The sequence below is a fragment of the Alosa pseudoharengus genome, unplaced genomic scaffold (assembly GCF_046254945.1).
Source record: "Alosa pseudoharengus isolate Yale_2024_CS ecotype anadromous, Long Island Sound unplaced genomic scaffold, YU_APseudo_1.1 YU_APseudo_1.1_scf_5, whole genome shotgun sequence".
In the NCBI taxonomy this organism is placed as follows: Eukaryota; Metazoa; Chordata; class Actinopteri; order Clupeiformes; family Clupeidae; genus Alosa; species Alosa pseudoharengus.
Genome location: NW_027468837.1, coordinates 12,305,488 through 12,320,648, shown reverse-complemented (window position 1 = coordinate 12,320,648; position 15,161 = coordinate 12,305,488). Strand labels below are relative to the sequence as shown.

Below are 15,161 nucleotides of genomic sequence, written 5' to 3'. Positions count from 1 at the left end.
GAGAGTAATTAAGGCAGACATGGAACAGAGTGAAATATGGCGCCATTCTGGATATACATGCACACACACACACACGTGCATGCATGCATTTACGCACACACACAGGCAATCACACACACAGTATATTAGTATAAGTATATATACACTTTTGATCCCGTGAGGGAAATTTGGTCCCTGCAATTATCCCAATCCGTGAATTAGTGAAACACACTCAGCACACAGTGAACACACAGTGAGGTGAAGCACACACCAATCCCGGCGCAATGAGCTGCCTGCTACAACAGCGGCGCTCGGGGAGCAGTGAGGGGTTAAGTGCCTTGCTCAAGGGCACTTCAACCATGCCTACTGGTCGGGATTCGAACCGGCAACCCTCCGGTTACAAGTCCGAAGTCCAAAGAGCATCAGTATTCTGGACAGGGCTGAGTAAAGAGGGGAAGAGAGGGAGAGAGAATTGAAAAGAGAGAGATGATTGAGAGACAGAGAAAGAAAAAGGCTGTCTGTAACACCAGGGAAATCCTGCTCCAAAAATGACAAAATGCTGCAAAATTCACATTCACTGGCAGTCCCTCCTCCCCCTATGTTGTTCATCATTATATTTCAAATGGACCACAGCTTGGTAATGCTAAACACTGACCACGCTAACCAGTAGGCCACGGCATCCCCTTATGTAATGTTTATTGCTTTAAAACCATACCCTAAAGAGTAAGCCTGTGTAGGTCATAGGATGACTCTGTTCTGTTGTGTTTATGAGCAACTGTGTGTGTCTATGTGTGTGTGTGTGTGTGTGTGTGTGTGTGTGTGTGTGTGTCTGTGTCTGTGTCACTGTTTTTGTGCATTTTGATGCATTGCTGCCCGGGTAAGGAAGGGAATACACTCCACTCTGTTCCCCAGCTGGCTCTAAGTCATAGAAACCTCTTATAGATTTTTAATTCCCTTTTATTGCTGTGGCAAGGAAGACATTTCATTTCCCAAAATAAGCAAATCACCTGGCACGCACCAGTGGAAGGCAGATAATTGATTGCGGCCGTTTGGCAGCCAATCGTCAATCAAGTCTAAACATATAGATATCGACTAGCATGTTGGTGTTTGTCAAGCACACTAATGGGTCTCACAGGGGTGTCAGGACGAGGGGTAGAGAGAGATACTTATGTTATTATTATGGTGGGAGAGTCATGGTATGATCTTCAGAGCTTGCCACTGTCTGGGAGGCCCTGCATTAGACATACAAGTTGGTCGAATGGAGGGAAATGAGTGCCCCATGAAACAAATAATCAAACTTTTTCACAACCAATAAACTAATATGAAACTATATATGTTTCAGCTTTAACACGTTTTCAGTCTCAACCCACATATGTAAAAACATGGTGACAGTAGTCTAAATATTAGGTTGATCATGGTCACAATTAGCCTAGAAATCTAGACGCACCCATTTCAATGATATAGGATGGCCCGCCAGGCTAGGTCACAATAGTTCTGTAGTAGATATATCTTCAGCTTCAGCTTGCATACACATTTTTTATACGCCCACACACAGAACAAGGGTTGTGTGTTGGGTTCCCGTTCATTACTGGGTGAGTTGGTAAGACTGATTGACACTGCAGTCATGAGGGGTGGGCTGATTTGAGCAATGTCTGCCTCTCTCCTGCTTTACTGGGTACATGCTCCACTCGGACACACTCCACTGGCTGCGCGGCTGAATCAAGCCTTACATAACAAATGGGCATATAAACATCTTTTAATGCTCTATTTTTGGCCGACCTCCTCCCCCTACTCCCCCTCCACACACACACACACACACACACACACACACACACACATATGCTACACACACACAAACGCGCACGCCCCCCAACCACAGCCGCCGCCGACACTCTCTCCCAGAACACTTGCATCCGTTGTCGTCGGCGCGAGCCTCTTTCACGCGTCTGTGGACTCGGATCGCCCCAGATATAAAATCTGCAATCAACGTGTTCCTGCCTCCTCCTCGCCCGCACTGCTCAGACATATTGCAACCTTTGTCAGCCGCACTCCCCTCCCGCTCCGCTCCTCTCCTTTCACCACCCCAACCACTGCCAGTACACAGTCCGTCTGGGTGCACATGTCTCTGGACTGAACATAGGGGGGCCTGCGCCTGAGCCTGCCCCTCAGCTGCCCTTCTGTGTACATTCACGTGTGCACACAGTTGAATGCTGCATTTTCCATGGGGGTATTCCAAGTACGTGGTTTAGTGGCAAACCTGGGTACGTTAACTCAGTGTTTTTCAACCACTGTGCCGGGGCATACTAGTGTGCCGTGAGAGATCATCAGGTGTGCCGCAGAAAATTACCCAAATGTCACTCACTGGTCCAAAAAAACAACTGTTTGAACTCATTGATTGTATGATTGCACTATTTGTGGTATGCAGGCATTGTACAACGGGGGCCCCATATCCAGTATTCACAGAATCATCACATATCCAGTTCATAACAACAATTAAATTAGATATAGTCACCTACAAATGAAACAGAGGTCGCTTGTTTTATTGAGCAGGTCTTCCATAGAAGCCATAATAAGGCCATATCTGTGTATTATTTGAAATTTTTGGCTATGGTATGTTTATTTTTTCTTCACACAGGATGTTAGTGTGCTGTGGGACATTTTAAGTGTCAAAAGTGTGCCGTGGCACAAAAAAGGTTGAAAAACACTGCGTTAACTCATAGTAAGTGGTAAACCTCCTAATAGAAGAGCTGTATGGCTTCATTATCCTAAAAAAACAATGCCATAGGGCTCTTGTTGTAGGAGATTTACCACTTATTCTAAGGTTAACTTACCCAAGTTTTGTCACTAAACCACATACTTGGAATACCCCCCTGCTCTGTGCCACATAAGGGTTGTGTTTGTGTGACAGAGTGATGATGTGCACAGGAGTGTGCTGTCGGTATTTGTTAGCACCGTTGACATTTAGGATTTTTTTTCTGCATGTATATAATAGTTGGTGTAAACTCCCTAGGCTCAGGGCATCGGCATTGGCAATGTATGTCTGCCAGGGCACATTTGTACTTACTTACTGCTACTTGAATGGCTTGTTAATCAGTATGTGTCTTAACAACTTAATGTATTTTATGTAGATTTTATGTAGATAGGCTTTCTTTGTGACTAAATTTGATTGTGTATATATTGTATTGATGTATGGATTATTCATGGCCACATAATGCATAATAGATGGTTAAAGCTTGCTCTCGCTCTCTCTCTTTCTCTCATTATGTGTGTGTGTGTATGTGTGTGTGTACATGTGTAGGACCACCATAATTATGTTTGCCAATTATGCCCCCCCCCCCACACACACACATGGATGGTGAGTGTGTGTGTGTACATGTGGAGGAAAGTACTGTATTGACAATATATGAGCTAATTATGCCCAAGCAGGCAAGCAGGTCTCTTTCAACTAGGATCCTGACATCACACACACAAACACACATGTACACACACAATAACACACACACACACACACACACACACACACACACACACACACACACACACACACACACACACACACACACCAAATGTCCATCAAATGTGTCACTGCCATATTAATTGAAATACCAAACACACATCATCTGTAACAAATCTCACATACAAGACTACATATGAATATAACACACTGGCAGAGCACTCACAATTCCTCACACTCATTTTCTTGTCAAACCCCAGCATGTCTCTCTCTCCCTCCTCATTCTCTCCCTCTCTCCCCTCTCTCTCACCTTCATTCCCTCCCTCTCTCTCTCTCCAATCCACATTCACACTCATGTGAAGCACCTGGCTCTCTGCTTGATCCCTCACATCCCCTCCTCCATCTGCTAGACTCTTGACCATATGTCTGCCGGCTCAACAGCATCCTGCTTTGGGAAGAGTGCTGTGAGCCCTGTGTCTCTCCCCTTGCTAGATGAATGGGTGCAGGGCCTGAGTCAGGACATCCCATGCATGACCAAAAATATTATTTATTTGCATATTCAGATGGTTGGACCCCCAAAACATGAGACCTTGTGTGTGTGTCTTTGGTTTCACACTCTCTTCCTCGATCTCACACACACACCCACACGCACGCACGCACGTACACGAAATATGATGTTCATAATATGATGTTAGAGAGAGAGAGAAAGAGAGAGAGAGATGGGCTTTGAGGAAGTAGGTGGGGGTTTGGTTGTGAATCATTAATAAACCCATTTATCCCTCCCACACATTCCCTCAGCTCAGAACCAGCAATCAGAGGCAGAATTATGGCCTCTGGAAGTCCAAACCTCTAGGGCTTCTGGGAATCTGAGTTTTTCTGACGCAGAAGCAGGGGAGGGAGGAAGAAAGAAACTATGGCTCACCTTGCTTCATAGCTATTGAACCATTCCCTGTTTCCCTGTATGAAGGGCGCAGCGAGTGAGTTTGTGAGGTATTGTATTTCCATCAGAGGTGTTCTACTGGGAGAGCAATTGCACTACCAGAGTGCATTTCACCATCTCCTTTGGAGGCGTGGTGCCAGTGCCGGTTCAGACCTCCATGGGGCCCTAAGCAAAATCCTGCTAAGGGGCCCTCCTACCTGAACTCTGAGCGCGAAAATTTAACCATTTTTTTACAGTATCATCTGACACCTCAGTGCTCCCAATACAATCATCCCACCCCATTTTGGATGTCTATGGAAGTTACCAAATATAGTGTTTTTCCCTAGGAGAAAGAAACATAATTGTGTGTGAATCACCTTCACACAGCAATAAATGCCCAGTTTCAGTGGCTGGGCTGTTTGCAAAAAATAACTGCAGTTTTTTCAAGTACAGTTCAGTTACTGTATACCACAGTAGGCTACAGTGCAGTATAGTATTTTCATATCCAAAATACTGCATTTCTGTAGTAAAGTACAGTACTATGCAGTTTTTTTGTGTCTAAAATACTGCATTCCCTGCATAAGAACTGCAAATATTTTCTCCAAAACTGCAGTTTTCATACTCAGAAATCTGTAGTTGGACACTTGAAGTAATGCAGGTTTTTTTGTAAGGGTCTAGTTGTGCTATAGCCTACTGGCTGACTGTTCTTCACCTGTGTGTCTGTAGTAGGCTACTTGCCAAAGACATAGGCTATGAACTGGCTCCCCTGATTCTCTTATTATTTCAATATTTCTTTCAAACGTAGACTATTTTAAACAATCATTTTACTTCATATAGGCCTAATTTACGATGTGCATCTATTGTCCATCCAGCCCAGCGAATTAGGCTAGGCCTACTTTCCATTTTACATACGTTCAGTTGTAGGCCTAGGCTATAAAGCTTGACTAAAACATTGTAAAAAAATTAGTTATTTTAAAAATGTATGGGAAGGGTGAAATCAACTATTAGTTTCGACGGGTCCTCGCATATTTCTGCTGAAAAACTGCTAGTTTCATCCCGAGCTGCACGTTATGGACGTATTTAAAAATGTAGTCGCCCGCATTGAAACAAACGGAATATGCGATTATATTTCACAACTTTGCGAAGTAGGCCTACTGTGACTGGGAAAGGCTGGCAAGCAAGCCGCAGACAGATCAGGGGATATTCACTTCCCTGTTAGGTAGGCCTATGCTAGATCAGCAACACGCGCTGGAGAGACGCATGTTGACATCAAACCATGGAACGAACGCAAGTTTACCCGACTGCTGTTTCCGCTGTCATTCTCGTGGCGTTTCTTCCGTTTTTCATGCCCTGAATGGTAATTCGGTTTCATGTTCATCTTCTTAATGTATGAGGCACTGTCGCTATAACTGTATAGGGCCTACTAACTTGTCTGTCACTAGCTTGACAAGAGGAGACGGGGGAGGGGGCCTTTATTAACTTGCGGGGCCCTACGCAACTTGCGTAGTGTGCGTATAGGGAGAACCGGCCCTGCGTGGTGCTGAAATGTATCTGCACCAACTCCTGTGGTGTGTTGGCAACCAGAGCCTGGTCTTCTAAAGCACATAGACAGACAGCACTCACACACACACACACACACACACACACACACACACACACAGAGAGAGAGAGAGAGAGAGAGAGCTCCTCCCTCTGATACTGTTCTCTAGTCCTTCCACTCCAAGTTTGCGCTTCTATCTTTAATAGAGTTCCTACCCACAGGACTAAGAAATTCCAAATTTCCATTGTCTGCACTGCAATTAATATACTGAACTTGCAGAAATGATGTCACCAATGCACTTTACCTTTCACACCAGGACTTACGTGCATCTCCATTTATTCTGGTGTGGGTGTGTGTTTTTTTTTTATCTTTGACTTGACTAGACTTGGCTTTGTTGAAGGCATCACTGGGACCCCATCTCTGTGGAATTAAAGTACGTGATCCAGTACAGTAGCTGCCAGTTACATTCATTTCCTTGAACTGCAGAGTGAACATACTCAAATGAACAATTCTATATAACTTATAACAAGCTGTTAAAAACTTGAGTAAATGTTGCAAACAAAGGCGGCCAATAGAAAATGGCTAACATGGAGAAATCTCACTGAAATGGCTGCACTTACATCGCTATACTGGCCCTGGCACTAAGTAGCCAAACATGGAGAAGCCTCACTAAAATGGCGGCCCTAACGTCGCCACATTGGCTCCCGTCTCTAAGAAAGAGAGACGGCTCACCATTGACTGAGTGGGCTTGGCTCGTTAATGAATCATTAGTGGCCACGCCGTTAATTGAATTGTGTTTGTTTGGGCAGCGGACTGAGCCGATTGGATTCTCATTTTCATGGGAATGAAGATGTATCTAGTTGGCTGGTATGCACAGTGACTGAGCCACACTGTTTCAGACGTATCTGGATACCCTCATGTTATAGGTTATAGGCTATATGTTTCATCTTTGTGTTTGTGTAAATCTATACGCTTGTGCTTGAGGGCATTTATTCTTAAATACATACTTTAGTTTAGTAATCTGAGCAACGCTAAGAGTAAAGAGGAATCATCTCAGCAGTTCAACGAGAGGACATCCACTGTTGAGGAAGAGAGAGGGAGAGAGACACAGAAGAAAAGACAGACTGTAGCAGACCCAGAAAAAACACCCTCACTATTCCTCTGTTCATAAAGGACCATATGTCTTATCCCCAACAGAGGACGATTCTATTAAGATAGCTAAAGCTCTTTTTATTGTTTCATAAATGTGCACAAATCAAATAAATGGCAAATAATGTATTTCTGCTGCCATCCCGTAGAACTGGCACTCCAAAGCCCTGCAGCTAAAAATAGAGAGGAAATGATAATAACGTAAAGTTTTGATATGCGGCCAGACACATGCGTGCACATACACAAACAAACACACACACACACGGACACACACGGGCGCGCACGCACACACACACACACACACACACGGACATAGGCGCACGCAAACACACACACACTGATGGTAATTTTGATACCATAGATTTACAGTAATAGAGACCCAGTCAGACCAATAGTATGAAAAATCAGAAACAGAGTTTATTTACAATGATGCGCATCAAGGGAGAGACAGCATGACTTCACCTAAAGATCCATCAGCTGCTCTAACTATACAAGGACATAGTTAGGGTTTAAGTATCCTTCCAGGCTGACGGGAGATGGCGTTGGTCATCCCATCTCACGTGGACTACCCTGAATTAGACCCTGATTAGTGGCAGCTGGCAATCCGGAGCAGATAGCTACTGACGCAGCCATACAGAACAGTGAAACACTGCAAAGTCATAATATTCCCGCTTATCTCTAAATACAGTCACACACAGATATACACAGGGACAGTACAGATATCATACTGTCATTACTTAGAATCATACTTTTAGTATCAAAGTGACTGACTAATGAGAAATGCAGAACATTAAACCACATATTGAAATATCGGACATAATGCAGAACATTAAACCATATATTGGAATATTGGACATAATGTTCTATTCCACTTTCTCTCAACACGTAATACATGTAATCAATAATCAAACAAACTTGATCTATCTGAGATTAATTCAGTAGTTATTGTAAAATGGAATGCAGCGTGGGACCACAGCTGTCCTGTGTTCCCAGGGGACACCCTGACCTTGGACTGTGTGTGTGTGTGTGTGTGTGTGTGTGTGTGTGTGTGTGTGTGTGTGTGCATGAAGCAGGGGAGGGAGGAAGAAAGAAACTATGGCTCACCTTGCTTCATAGCTATTGAACCATAATTGTTTCCCTGTATGAAGGGCGCAGCGAGTGAGTGTGTGAGGTATTGTATTTCCATCAGAGGTCTTCCACTGGGAGAACAACTGCACTACCAGAGTGCATTTCACCATCTCCTCTGGAGGCGTGGTGCTGAAATGTATCTGCACCAACTCCTGTGGTGTGTTATTGTAAAATGGAATGCAGCGTGGGACCACAGCTGTCCTGTGTTCCCAGGGGACACCCTGACCTTGGACTGTGTGTGTGTGTGTGTGTGTGTGTGTGTGCATGTGTGCACATGTGTTTCAGCATGTGAGTGTGTCAGTATTTTCACCATGTCCCCTAGTCCCCGTCTGTATCCTTAATGTAGAAACAAAAATTAAAATTATTTATTGTAATGTTAGGTTGCTACAGGTGAGGTGTGTTTCTAAGCAGAGGTATCTGATCTGATGAAAGTTTTAGCTTATAAAAATGACCTTTTGAATGGAACGATGTAGCTTTACCATGCTTGTATGAACTGATTTGATGTAAACTCCATGTTATATAACTGAATTATGGGGGCCTCGGAGCAATTTACAGAAATAAAAGTAGCATGATACCAGAATATCCAATGACATTTAACCATGCTGCATATAAATGTTATCCATGCAAATGTTTGTTTCAAGCAACTTAATTCATAATGACCTTGACAGGAAATATAGATAAGGCTGGAGTTGCTGATAAATTATGTAAATACACAAATGATTGTGAAAGTGCACCGAAACTATTTCCATATATACTTCCACTGTAAGTTGTGGTAAAGGATTCTACAGTAGTATCAATATCGTCATGGCAGTGTTGTAGTACTCGAGTCCGAGACTCGAACTCGAGTCCGAGTCATTAGCTAAATTTAGAGACTCGTGACTTGACTTGAGCACTGATGACTCGAACTTGGACTCGGACTCGTGCATTCGCACTCGCGATGACTCGTCGAGGACTCGACTTTTTTTTTTTAATATATCAAGGCTATAATTGTAGTATGTCATTAGGCTATAATTTGCTATATGATTTTAATATCTAAATTATTCGTAATACTAATTTTAGTTCAAGGGAAGGCTACTGCTTCGTGTCGTAGGCTACATCGCAAGTCACATCATGTTCACATGCAAAGCAAACTAACGTTAACTTTAACACCAAAATGCCTGGAGATATGGCCGCCGCTATTTCAATGTAGTAGGCCAGGCAATATTAGTTCTCATACATGACATAACATTAGGCTACCTAAGATTACACTCAGCCTAGGCTAAACAACACACACTGCTGCTGGATAGCTGATCATCGTGACTTGGTGAACAGTGTTTTCCCTGACTGACGCGAGAAGCGAGGTTCCATTCATTCATTTTCATTCGGGGCGTGCCCTGCCGTGCTTCTGTCTGTTAATTTGCAGCAGGCTATTATCGGATGAAAGAAAAATAAACTAAGCGTTTTCCCGATCAAGATATAGCATACTTCTTAATTTTGGTGTCATAAAATATAGAAGCATAACATTAAATTGCCTAGTAGAGTGTCCATGTAGTGTCGATGTAGGCCTACGTGTCTGCGCAAGTGAAACTGACAAACTGAACCTCTCGTGGGTAAACAACTATATTTAAAACCACGAATGAACTGGATTACTGTTACTGTTCAAACGAGCGATTTGATAGCCTAATCCACTGCACGAAAAAAAAGGAAATAGCAACGTGTTCTATTTCTAACAGGTGAATACCGTAGCAAATAGTATGGCGATGGCATCTTAAAAAAACATTTATTTTACTCATCTCGCTGAAATGAACGTGGCCTGTTGCACAAAGAAATTAATTAGGCAGATGATCTACATCTCAGTTAACCTAAAGCTAGTTTTCATCTCTATTGTTGACGTGAAATATGTCTCCATAGTGTCAGTGAAGTGATAACATAATTATGCAGTTGCCGGTAGCCAATGTTCACGTCACGGGAGTCAGAAAGAAGCTACCAAGACGGGCCCTGCTCTGTTTCTGTCCCTCCCAAACTGCGCTAAAATTGTGTAGGCTATTTAACAGCCAGAATAAAAAAAATGCCCTTTTATGATCCACACTACCTCTTACAAAATAGGCCTACTCCAACGTTCATCTAGCTCTTGTGAAGTATGAACTTCTACAACACTGCCTATACAATTGTCAGCAGTCAGTAACAGCATAATGTGACTTAATGGCCTGTGTGATTGGGATGTGGATTGCTAATTTATTATGAGTAGGCCTATAGGCTATGGTATAGCTATGGTATGGTATTCTCTCCGATATAATAAATACAACACATTGGGTTTGGCAAGAAATTTGGCAATACTACTTTCACACAAGTGATGGCACCCCTGCTTGGAGACAGAAGATTGTCCGTTTTGCTTTTAAGGATTTCATCTGCAATGGAAAAAAATGGAACGACATGTAGGCTATGGTTACTTTAGTGCTGGACTTGGACTTGACTTGATCAATAGGGACTCGACTCGGACTTGACTTGGAATTTTTTTTTAATGACTTGGACTTGACTCGGACTTGAACACTGAGGACTCGAACCTGGACTCGGACTCGAGGCATAGTGACTTGACTACAACACTGCGTCATGGTAATATATGTGTTAATATCTCAATGTCTCTGAATGTCTCATACAGCCACTTACATGTTTCCGACAGAAGACTGCTAGAGCAGCTGACTGACTGACCATGTTTGTTGCTTTGGTCAGCCTTAAGATGAGGTGCTCCTCAGCCATCTAAATGGAGCCACTAACCCAGCACTCTGCGTGCCTGTCAAAATGTGTCATGTTCCCACACACACACACACACACACACACAGACACACACACACACACACACACACATACACACATACACACACACACACACACACACAGACACACACACACACACACACATATACACACACACACACACATACACACACACACACACACACACAATCTCTGTAAGACATCGGTCTTTGACCTGCGTCCTGCGAGTAAAGGGGGGGAGCAGACAGAGTGATGGCTGATGGCACTAGGCCATCCGAGACAGTCAGACAGAGAGGAAGGGGTAGGCGGGGGGGGTCTGCCTTCTGGCACTTTCTCTCACTCAATCTCTCACACACTCACTTGCTCGCTCATTCACTCATTCACTCACTCTCTAACACACTCACTCACTCATACAATCACTTATTCACTCACTCACTCACTCATACAATCACTCACTCACTCACTCATTCAATCACTCACTCACTCACTCACTCACTCACTCATTCAATCACTCACTCATACAATCACTCACTCTCACACTCACTCCAAAGACATGAAACAACCTGCGCGGAAATGCCATCTTAGAAAGGGCACGTCTGTCCTGGCCAGTTCATCTCCAGTAATAAGGGAGAATAAAGGAGGGAGAACAAGAGGGGAAGGGTGTGTGTCTGTGTGTGGGTGTGTGTGTGTGTGTGTGTGTGTGTGTGTAGTTTCGTGTGTGTGTGTGTGTGTAGTTTCAAGTGTGTGTAATTTTACTGTAAGTAGTCATTATAGATGGAGAGAGAGAGAGAGAAGGGTGAAGGAAGAATGGAAGGATAGGTTGAGGATAGTTGTGTGCACTTGTATAGGAATGAGACCAAAAAAATGATACTGTGATACGTGACAATATTTCTTTTTGCAATGCTTTATCATTATTCTTTCTGCTTTTTCTTTCAGACTTAAAACAGTAAAGACGTAGCCTGACGTAGTCATACTCAATTCTAGACAGAATATGAGTCTGATACTGCTCCATTGGGACATAATTATGGGGCATGTTTCAACCGACATGGGTGGAATGCCTCTGCATTGGATAGACCTAACCAATCAGAGCAACGAAATAACTTACCATGAGGTGTAGGCAGAAAACACACAAATCATCCTTCTTCTCCACAAATGCCTTAACATTGTTTTCTGGTCTTTTGTAAAAGTTAGTGCCGTCAATAACTCCTTGCCTACAATACTCATTAGCGAAATCTAATTAAAAATAAAAATTAAAAAAATAATTCTGTTGAACACTGATATGCTACAAACATGTTAAACAGCTGGGAAAGGCTGTCGCAAATCCCTCGAACAGTCAAAAGTCAAAGTCAAAGTCTGCTTTATTGTCAATTTCTTCACATGCCCAGACATACAAAGAGATCGAAATTACGTTTCTCACTATCCCACGGTGAAGACAAGACATATTTTACCAATTAAGTCCACAGACAAACATAACATTCAAGTAAACAATAAATGAGTAAATAAGAAGGCACATACAATGAAGAAATAAGAGCAGCAAAATTGGGTTGAAATTGTGCATAGACAGTCAATATAATAGTGCAAAGTCAGGCCAATAAATGGCTTAGGTAGTTCAGTTTGACCTAAGTAAGCAAGTGGCATAGTGGTGCAAGTTATGTAAGAGCAGCAGAAGTGTTGTGTTTTCAGGACAACAGGACAACAACAACAAGTTGCAAAGTGTGCAAGTGTACAAGGCAGCCATTGTGGCTCCAAAGTCCAAGATGTTATGTAGCTGAGGGTGCAGGGGGAGAGGGGGGAGAGAGTTTAGCATCCTAACAGCCTGGTGTATGAAGCTGTTGGTGCGGGAGCGCAGGCTTCTGTACCTCTTCCCAGAGGGCAGTAGATCAAACAAATTGTGAGCGGGGTGACTTGCATCACTCACAATTGTGGTCGCCTTGCGGGTGAGGTGGGTGGTGTAAATGTCCTTCAGGGAGGGGAGTGAAGCACCAATCAATCACCAATCAATCAGTGATTTCAAACGAACGAGGGAACATGTCGCAATGCAACAGCGCTGTTTTCCCTTGATGAAAGTGAAACCACGAGTTTTCCCACATCTCAACTTTGGCCAAAGTTTTCAGAAATAATCGTTTTCAGTGATAAAACCTCATTAAATAATATGCATTTTCCATATGGGGTCTTAAAAGCCATGTATCCTTCTAGCCACAGCGTTTTTGTTTCAAACATAAGCCTAATCTAAGCGTGCTCAGATGACGTGATAGACCAGGCGCTGTTGCTCACCTGTCCATCATCGTAAAGCCTGATTTGATTGGTCCGTCCGATCTAGGGTGAGCATACTTGCTCCACAATGGAGCAATGCCAGACCGAACTTCCCGACCTCAAATGTTGTGGGCGGGACTAAGTTCGGAATGGCACCCAAGCTAGTAAAAACAAATTTATTCCCTTAAATATTCTAGTTTCCCAGAGAATCACCACCTTCCACTCTCATGTACAGGCCTGGTTACATACACTTTGTTGTAGCCTACATTAGTGTTTTTACAGTAATTACACAGAGGCAGGGGCGTGCAGAGACCTTTGAAGGGGCATGGGCTCAATTTTTTTTTTAAAAGGGCACATGGAACAAAATTTCATAGGTTATAAGGCTACATCTTATTGATTAAATTCAAAGCTAATTTTAATAGCCTAGAAATCTAGACGCACCCTAGCGGCAGCAAATATGTTATTGCCTAGTCTGGCTTGTCAGGCTATAATTTTAATGTTTATCACAGTGAACTACCACCATTAGCAAGCTGGTGTCTTGCAGATTCACGTGCTGTGCGTGTGGCCACTGAGTGAAATGACACGTAATGTAGCCTACTGTAAACAACGACGTGTGGAGTTGGGTTAGTTAAACAACTACAGTAGCCTATATGTCGTCGGCTTATGACGATTTAGAAAAGGTTTGTCTACTCTGTTTTATGAACTAGGTCTACTAACCTAAGCTACTATAACATAGTAACCTAAACAGAATATGTTATGAACGTTCAGTCTTAGATTTTCGAAGCTGCCAGGTTATTGAAATGGATGGACCATGACATGGTTAAAACGGGGTTAATAGCCTCATTAAACATGAAACAACTTTTATTCTCTATCTCTAAGCTGAATACTATTGCATGTTCAGATAGGCTAACTGCCAAGTGACCTTACCATGCTCCCAAACGTCTCCTGCAGCACTGTGCCTGCGTGCACCTTCTGAGAGTTCACTGAATGTATGACGTCACGGATTGGTGGCCGCAAGGCATTTCAATTAACACAGAAAATTGTTATTTATGTAAATTTCTAATTTCACAAACTATTGATGACAGATTTTAGCGAATATTCACGTTGGAACTAACCGAGACCGGACTCGAGTACTACATCACTGGTGTGTGTGTGTGTGTGTGTGTGTGTGTGTGTGTGTGAGAGAGTGTGAGTGGAGTTTCAAGTGTGCATATAGCTTTAGGGAGGAATGATGAAGGGAGAGAGAGAGGGAGGGAGAGAGAGAGAGATTAGAAAAGGCTGAGAGCTGAGAGGGAGAATGGGGGATTGAGTCGGATGACTTCAAAGCTGAAGAAAGGGATGAGTTCAGCGCTGATCCCCAACCTGGGGCCAAATAGTAAAGAGCCCTGCGAGAAATAGGGTCACAGAGAGGGAGGGAGGGAGGGGGTTAGTGGAGCGCATTACCCGCTCTGTGGAATCCTGGGGTGCTTCCCCTCTAAGACGCTCCAGAATGTGTGTGCGTGTGTGTGCGTTTGCGCCACTGATGTGTGTGTGATTTGTTTTGTGTTTATTGAGCGTGTACTTGTACTTCTTGTACGTGTTTGCCCAAAAACAGTGTGATACATGAAAGTCTTGTTTTTTATGCACATCTGTGTGTTTCTGTCCGTGTGTGTGTGTGTATGTGTGTGTGTGTGTGCATACAAAGAGGAAGATGAGTAAAAGTAAAGGGGGTTTGAGGCATGGCTTAATGCATGGCAGCGCACATGAAGGAAATGATGCATTTTTAAGATGGCGAGCGTGTCAGATACGGAGACAGACGTTTAGTCACGCTTCAGACGCTGCTATTCTCTCCACCGGCTCCCACGCAGTTAAACAAGACGACCACGCAGCATCGAGGCACAGCACATAGCACAGCACAGAACAGAACAGCAGAGCACAGTACAGTACAGCACACAGCACGGCACAACACAACACAACACAGCACAGCACAGCACAGCACAGCACAG

The 15,161-nt window shown here is 43.4% G+C and overlaps 1 protein-coding gene across 2 annotated transcripts in view; it reads left to right on the top strand.

Moving 5' to 3' along the window:
* The window catches only part of lhfpl4a (LHFPL tetraspan subfamily member 4a), a 37,689-nt gene that overhangs the window by 7,254 nt on the left and 15,274 nt on the right, over positions 1-15,161 (top strand). The gene's annotated exons all lie outside the window — the stretch shown is intronic.